We start from the raw sequence: 8,053 nt of genomic DNA on the forward strand, positions 1-8,053 counted from the left end.
TAAACCGTTCTTTCTTCTTTCTCTAAACCGTTCTTTCTTCTCTTCTTTCTCTAAACAGTTCTTTCTTCTCTTCTTTCTCTAAACAGTTCTTTCTTCTCTTCTTTCTCTAAACAGTTCTTTCTTCTCTTCTTTCTCTAAACAGTTCTTTCTTCTTTCTCTAAACCGTTCTCTCTTCTTTCTCTAAACCGTTCTCTCTTCTTTCTCTAAACTGTTCTTTCTTCTCTTCTTTCTCTAAACCATTCTTTCTTCTATTCTTTCTCTAAACTGTTCTTCTCTTCTTTCTCTAAACTGTTCTTTCTTCTCTTCTTTCTCTAAACTGTTCTTTCTTCTCTTCTTTCTCTAAACCGTTCTTTCTTCTTTCTCTAAACCGTTCTTTCTTCTCTTCTTTCCTCTAAACGTTCTTTCTTCTCTTCTTTCTCTAAACCGTTCTTTCTTCTTTCTCTAAACCGTTCTTTCTTCTCTTCTTTCTCTAAACTGTTCTTTCTTCTGTTCTTTCTCTAAACTGTTCTTTCTTCTGTTCTTTCTCTAAACTGTTCTTTCTTCTGTTCTTTCTCTAAACTGTTCTTTCTTCTGTTCTTTTTCTAAACCGTTCTTTCTTCTATTCTTTCTCTAAACCGTTCTTTCTTCTCTTCTTTCTCTGAACTGTTCTTTCTTCTCTTCTTTCTCTGAACTGTTCTTTCTTCTCTTCTTTCTCTAAACCGTTCTTTCTTTTCTTTCTCTGAACTGTTCTTTCTTTTCTTTCTCTAAACCGTTCTTTCTTCTATTCTTTCTCTAAACTGTTCTTTCTTCTCTTCTTTTCTATAAACTGTTCTTTCTTCTCTTCTTTCTCTAAACCATTATTCTTTCTCTAAACTGTTCTTTCTCTCTTCTTTCTAAACCGTTCTTTCTATTTTTCTCTAAACTGTTTTTCTCTTCTTTCTCTAAACCGTTCTTTCTTCTTCTTCTCTGAACTGTTCTTTTCTTCTCTGAAGTCTTTCTTTCTTTCTCTAACCGTTCTTCTTCTATTCTTTCCTAAAAGTTTTCTTCTCTTCTCTAAACTGTTCTTTCTTCTTTCTTTCTCTAAACCATTCTCTTCTTTCTCTAAACTGTCTTTCTTCTCTTCTTTCCTAAAAGTCTTTCTTCTATCTTTCTCTAACTGTTCTTTCTCTTCTTTCTCTAAAACGTTCTTTTTCTCTTCTTTCTCTGAACTGTTCCTTTCTTTTCTGAAACTGTTCTTCTTTTCTTTCTCTAAACCGTTCTTTCTTCTATTCTTTCTCTAAACTGTTCTTTCTCTTCCTTTCTCTAAACATTCTCTTCTTTATCTAAAACCATTCTCTCTTCTTTCTCTAAATGTCTTTTTCTATTCTTCTAAACTGTTCTTTTTTCTTCTTTCTCTAAAACTGTTCTTTTTCTCTCGTTCTCTAAAACGTTCTTTCTTCTGTTCTTTCCTAAACTGTTCTTTCTTCTGTTCTTTCCCTAAACTGTTCTTTCTTCTCTTCTTTCTCTAAAACTGTTCTTTCTTCTCTTCTTTCTCTAAACTGTTCTTTCTTCTCTTCTTTCTCTAAACCGTTCTTTTTCTCTTCTTCTATAAACGTTCTTTTTTTTTTCTCTAAACCGTCTTTTTCTCTTCTTTCTCTAAAACGTTCTTCTTCTCTTCTTTCTCTAAACGTTCTCTCTCTTTCTCTAAAACGTTCTTTATTTCTTTCTCTAAAAACCGTTCTTTCTTCTTCTCTAAACGTTCTTTTTCTTTCTCTAAAACCGTCTTTCTTCTTCTCTAAACGTTCTTTTCTTTCTCTTAAAGTTCTTTCTTTTCTCAAACCGTTCTTTTTCTCTTCTTTCTCTGAACTGTCTTTCTTCTCTTTCTCTAAACCATTCTTCTGTTCTTTCTCTAAACTGTTCTTTTTCTGTTCTTTCTCTAAAACTGTTCTTTCTCTGTTTTTCTTCTGTCTTTTTCTGTTCTTTCTTCTGTTCTTTCTTCGTTCTTTCTCTGTTCTTTCTCAAAATGTTCTTCTTCTGTTCGTCTTCTAAACCGTTCTTCTTTTTCTAAAACGTTCTTCTGTTCTTTCTATAAAACGTTCTTCTGTTCTTTCTGAATGTTCTTTTTCTTATCTTCTCTTAAACCATTCTCTCTCTTTCTCTGAACTGTTCTTTCTTTCTTTCTCTAAATGTTCTTTCTCTAAAACTGTTCTTTCTTCTTTCTTTTCTAAACCATTCTCTCTTCTTCTCTAAACTTTTTCTGTTCTTCTCTAAACTGTTCTTTCTGTTCTTTCTCTAAATGTTCGTTCTTCTTCTTCTTCTCTAAACCATTCTCTCTTCTTTCTCTAAACTGTTCTTTCTTCTCTTCTTTCTCTAAACCATTCTCTCTTCTTTCTCTGAACTGTTCTTTCTTTTCTTTCTCTGAACTGTTCTTTCTTTTCTTTCTCTAAACTGTTCTTTCTTCTATTCTTTCTCTAAACCATTCTCTTCTTTCTCTAAACTGTTCTTTCTTCTCTTCTTTCTCTAAACTGTTCTTTCTTCTCTTCTTTCTCTAAACCATTCTCTCTTCTTTCTCTAAACTGTTCTTTCTTCTCTTCTTTCTCTAAACTGTTCTTTCTTCTCTTCTTTCTCTAAACTGTTCTTTCTTCTCTTCTTTCTCTAAACCATTCTCTCTTCTTTCTCTAAACTGTTCTTTCTTCTCTTCTTTCTCTAAACCGTTCTTTCTTCTATTCTTTCTCTAAACTGTTCTTTCTTCTCTTCTTTCTCTAAACCGTTCTTTCTTCTCTTCTTTCTCTAAACCGTTCTTTCTTCTCTTCTTTCTCTAAACCGTTCTTTCTTCTCTTCTTTCTCTAAACCATTCTCTTCTTTCTCTAAACTGTTCTTTCTTCTCTTCTTTCTCTAAACTGTTCTTTCTTCTCTCTTCTCTAAATGTTCTTCTTTCTTTCTAAACGTTCTCTCTTCTTTCTCAAACTGTCTTTCTTCTATTCTTTCTCTAAACTGTTCTTTCTTCTTCTTTCTTTCTAAACTGTTCTTCTTCTCTTCTTTCTCTAAACCATTCTTCTTCTTTCTCTAAAACTGTTCTTTCTTCTTCTTTTCTAAACCATCTCTTTCTCTAAACTTTCTTTCTTCTCTTCTTCTCTAAACTGTTCTTCTCTTCTTTCTCTAAACTGTTCTTTCTTCTCTTCTTTCTCTAAACTGTTCTTTCTCTTCTTTCTCTAACCATTCTTCTTTCTTCTAAACTGTTCTTTCTTTCTTCTTTCTCTAAACTGTTCTTTCTTCTTTCTCTAAACCGTTCTTTTCTTTCTTTCTCTAAAACGTTCTTTCTCTTCTTTCTCTAACTGTTCTTTCTTTCTATTCTTTCTAAAATGTTCTTTCTTCTCTTCTTTCTCTAAACCGTTCTCTTCTTTTTCTCTAAACTGTTCTTCTTCTCTCTTTCCCTAAACTGTTCTTTTTCTCTTCTTTCTCTAAACTGTTCTTTCTTCTCTCTTTCTCTAAACTGTTCTTTTTCTTCTTCTCTAAACGTTCTTTTCGTCTTTCTCTAAACCGTTCTTTCTTTCTTCTTCTCTAAACCGTTCTTTCTTCTCTTCTTTCTCTAAACCGTTCTCTCTTCTTCTTTCTCTAAACTGTTCTTCTTCTATTCTTTCTCTAAACATTCTCTCTTCTTTCTCTAAACTGTTCTTTCTCTTCTTTCTCTAAACCGTTCTTTCTTCTCTTCTTTCTCTAAACGTTCTTTTTTCTTTCTCTAAATTGTTTTCTATTCTTTCTCTAAACCATTCTCTATTCTTTCTCTAAACTGTTCTTTCTTCTCTTCTTTCTCTAAACCATTCTCTCTTCTTTCTCTAAACCATTCTCTTCTTTCTCTAAACTGTTCTTTCTTCTCTTCTTTCTCTAAACCATTCTTTCTTCTCTTCTTTCTCTAAACCGTTCTTTCTTCTCTTCTTTCTCTAAACTGTTCTCTCTTCTTTCTCTAAACCGTTCTCTCTTCTTTCTCTAAACCGTTCTCTCTTCTTTCTCTAAACCGTTCTCTCTTCTTTCTCTAAACTGTTCTTTCTTCTCTTCTTTCTCTAAACTGTTCTTTCTTCTCTTCTTTCTCTAAACTGTTCTTTCTTCTCTTCTTTCTCTAAACTGTTCTTTCTTCTCTTCTTTCTCTAAACTGTTCTTTCTTCTCTTCTTTCTCTAAACCATTCTCTCTTCTTTCTCTAAACTGTTCTTGCTTCTGTTCTTTCTCTAAACCGTTCTTTCTTCTCTTCTTTCTCTAAACCGTTCTTTCTTCTCTTCTTTCTCTAAACCGTTCTTTCTTCTCTTCTTTCTCTAAACCGTTCTTTCTTCTCTTCTTTCTCTAAACAGTTCTTTCTTCTCTTCTTTCTCTAAACCGTTCTCTCTTCTTTCTCTAAACCGTTCTCTCTTCTTTCTCTAAACCGTTCTCTCTTCTTTCTCTAAACTGTTCTTTCTTCTCTTCTTTCTCTAAACTGTTCTTTCTTCTCTCCTTTCTCTAAACCATTCTTTCTTCTATTCTTTCTCTAAACTGTTCTTTCTTCTCTTCTTTCTCTAAACTGTTCTTTCTTCTCTTCTTTCTCTAAACTGTTCTTTCTTCTTTCTCTAAACTGTTCTCTCTTCTTTCTCTAAACTGTTCTTTCTTCTCTTCTTTCTCTAAACTGTTCTTTCTTCTCTCCTTTCTCTAAACCATTCTCTCCTTTCTCTAAACCATTCTTTCTTCTCTTCTTTCTCTAAACCATTCTTTCTTCTCTTCTTTCTCTAAACTGTTCTTTCTTCTCTTCTTTCTCTAAACCATTCTCTCTTCTTTCTCTAAACCATTCTCTCTTCTTTCTCTAAACCATTCTTTCTTCTTTCTCTAAACCATTCTTTCTTCTATTCTTTCTCTAAACCATTCTCTTCTTTCTCTAAACCATTCTTTCTTCTATTCTTTCTCTAAACCATTCTCTCCTTTCTCTAAACCATTCTTTCTTCTATTCTTTCTCTAAACCATTCTCTCCTTTCTCTAAACCATTCTTTCTTCTCTTCTTTCTCTAAACCATTCTTTCTTCTCTTCTTTCTCTAAACTGTTCTTCTCTTCTTTCTCTAAACTGTTCTTTCTTCTCTTCTTTCTCTGAACTGTTCTTTCTTCTCTTCTTTCTCTAAACTGTTCTTTCTTCTCTTCTTTCTCTAAACTGTTCTTTCTTCTCTTCTTTCTCTAAACTGTTCTCTCTTCTTTCTCTAAACCGTTCTCTCTTCTTTCTCTAAACTGTTCTTTCTTCTCTTCTTTCTCTAAACTGTTCTTTCTTCTCTTCTTTCTCTAAACTGTTCTTTCTTCTCTCCTTTCTCTAAACTGTTCTTTCTTCTTTCTCTAAACTGTTCTTTCTTCTTTCTCTAAACTGTTCTCTCTTCTTTCTCTAAACCGTTCTCTCTTCTTTCTCTAAACTGTTCTTTCTTCTCTTCTTTCTCTAAACTGTTCTTTCTTCTCTCCTTTCTCTAAACTGTTCTTTCTTCTCTCCTTTCTCTAAACCGTTCTTTCTTTTGCTCTTTCTCTAAACTGTTCTTTCTTCTCTTCTTTCTCTAAACTGTTCTTTCTTCTCTTCTTTCTCTAAACCATTCTCTTCTTTCTCTAAACCATTCTCTTCTTTCTCTAAACCATTCTCTTCTTTCTCTAAACCGTTCTTTCTTCTCTTCTTTCTCTAAACTGTTCTTTCTTCTATTCTTTCTCTAAACCATTCTCTCTTCTTTCTCTAAACTGTTCTTTCTTCTCTTCTTTCTCTAAACCATTCTCTCTTCTTTCTCTAAACTGTTCTTTCTTCTCTTCTTTCTCTAAACCGTTCTTTCTTCTCTTCTTTCTCTAAACCGTTCTTTCTTCTCTTCTTTCTCTAAACCGTTCTTTCTTCTCTTCTTTCTCTAAACTGTTCTCTCTTCTTTCTCTAAACCGTTCTCTTCTTTCTCTAAACCGTTCTCTCTTCTTTCTCTAAACTGTTCTTTCTTCTCTTCTTTCTCTAAACTGTTCTTTCTTCTCTTCTTTCTCTAAACTGTTCTTTCTTCTCTTCTTCTCTAAACTGTTCTTTCTTCTCTTCTTTCTCTAAACTGTTCTTTCTTCTCTTCTTTCTCTAAACTGTTCTTTCTTCTCTTCTTTCTCTAAACTGTTCTTTCTTCTCTTCTTTCTCTAAACTGTTCTTTCTTCTCTTCTTTCTCTAAACTGTTCTTTCTTCTCTTCTTTCTCTAAACCGTTCTTTCTTTTGCTCTTTCTCTAAACTGTTCTTTCTTCTCTTCTTTCTCTAAACCATTCTCTTCTTTCTCTAAACCATTCTCTTCTTTCTCTAAACCATTCTCTCTTCTTTCTCTAAACTGTTCTTGCTTCTGTTCTTTCTCTAAACCGTTCTTTCTTCTATTCTTTAAACTGTTCTTTCTTCTGTTCTTTCTCTAGACTGTTCTTTTTTATTCTTTCTCTACACCATTCTTTGTTCTAATCTTTCTTTAAACCATTCCACAGATTCACTCCATTTGATCAAACGTGTTTTATTGTAGTTCGTACTTTTCAGTTTCGATCTGTAAACGTTCATTTTATAGAAACTTACATTATTTCTTTTCTTAATCCATGAATTTCAGTTTCATTTGCTTTTAAAAAATAGTGGATTTTTGACGTTATTGCTCTTCTTTGTGATGTGCATAATGGATGGAGGGGAGGGGTTTATATGTGTTGACCCCCCCCACAAACACACACACACACACACACTCTCACACGCACACACACAGTTTTTCATATTTAGTCAAACCAGAACCCTGGGTCTTCTCTCTTGGACCTGGGCCTGTTTTTGGGGTGAGTAATGTTCCAGAGCAGCTCCAGGCCTCGTCCTCCTCCTCAGATAAGGCCCGGAATGTGGATCTGGGGGAGGACAGGGATGGGGGGGTGGGGCGGGGCAGGGGGGTTTGGGGGCGTGGCCTCCCACATCTGGAGTTTCTTTAAGTTGAAGTGAATCTGTGTTTGACAGAAGGTAAAGTGAGTTCTTCCTGTTTCTCCTCCTGATTTAGAAACAAACTATTTGTCACAAACATGAGTTTGCATGTACTAAATATACTTTTATATGTTCTTTAAAATGGACAGAACACAGATAAAACTGACAGTTGAACAGAAGTTCAGACAGAGTTCATCCATAGTGACGCAGGTTTGGGATTTTCTGAACTGAACACAGAAGGCCCCTTGAGAAAACGAAGAAAATTTAACTCATTATTGGGTTAAAGTCAAATTAAAGCCAGTGCAGAAAATTGCACTTGTCAAGTTTTCTTAAAATAAGCCAATATTATCTGGTGGAATTATCGTTTTTCCATTCAGCAAATTTTTATGCACAACTTATATTCACACAGTTTGAAGTTCAATGGAAAAGTCTATACCGCTATACAACTGTACACTGAATCATAGAATAAAATACACACGTATATAATAAAATATACATATATATAGCAAAATATCAATATGTTTAATAAAATATCTATCTATAATAAAATACAAATATATGATAAAATATTTGCTGTAATCTGAGGTTTGAACTCTTTTTTTCTGTATTTGTTTGTTTTACGTCTGTTTCATCTCTTTTTTTTTTCTTCTTCAGGACAAAACTACTGCTCCGTCAACAATGGGGGCTGTACCCGCCTTTGTTTAGCCACACCCACCGGACGCACCTGTACGTGTCCGGACAACGTCGTGGGCGTGGACTGCGTGTAACGCAATGGCGGCTACTGATGTGATATGATCTTATACATGAATATGAACGTATACATGAATATAAATGTATACATGTATACAATCGTATGCATGAATATGATCGTATGCATGTATATGATCGTATCGCTGCTGAAAACGCCGCTGAAAGCTGCATCGAACCTCAGCGTTCTGCTTCCCACTCACCTTTGCCTTTGTTTTTATAGAACTGTAAATACAAACACAAACATGTTTACTGGTTTCCCGGATGCACATGAACCCAGGATGAAGCTCAAGGGATAAATAATAATTTAATGTGAACTTTGTACCAGATTTGCATGACGTCATCTCATGTCTGTTGTGTCGGTCAGTGGATGAATTCCATCCAGGAACTGAAATAAACCTTTTTCTAACAGG

The 8,053-nt window shown here is 34.0% G+C and overlaps 1 pseudogene; it reads left to right on the plus strand.

Annotated features, from left to right (window-relative positions):
- The window catches only part of LOC115433906 (nidogen-1-like), a 32,154-nt pseudogene extending 24,101 nt beyond the window's left edge, over positions 1–8,053 (plus strand).

This window comes from Sphaeramia orbicularis, chromosome 15 (assembly GCF_902148855.1).
Source record: "Sphaeramia orbicularis chromosome 15, fSphaOr1.1, whole genome shotgun sequence".
In the NCBI taxonomy this organism is placed as follows: Eukaryota; Metazoa; Chordata; class Actinopteri; order Kurtiformes; family Apogonidae; genus Sphaeramia; species Sphaeramia orbicularis.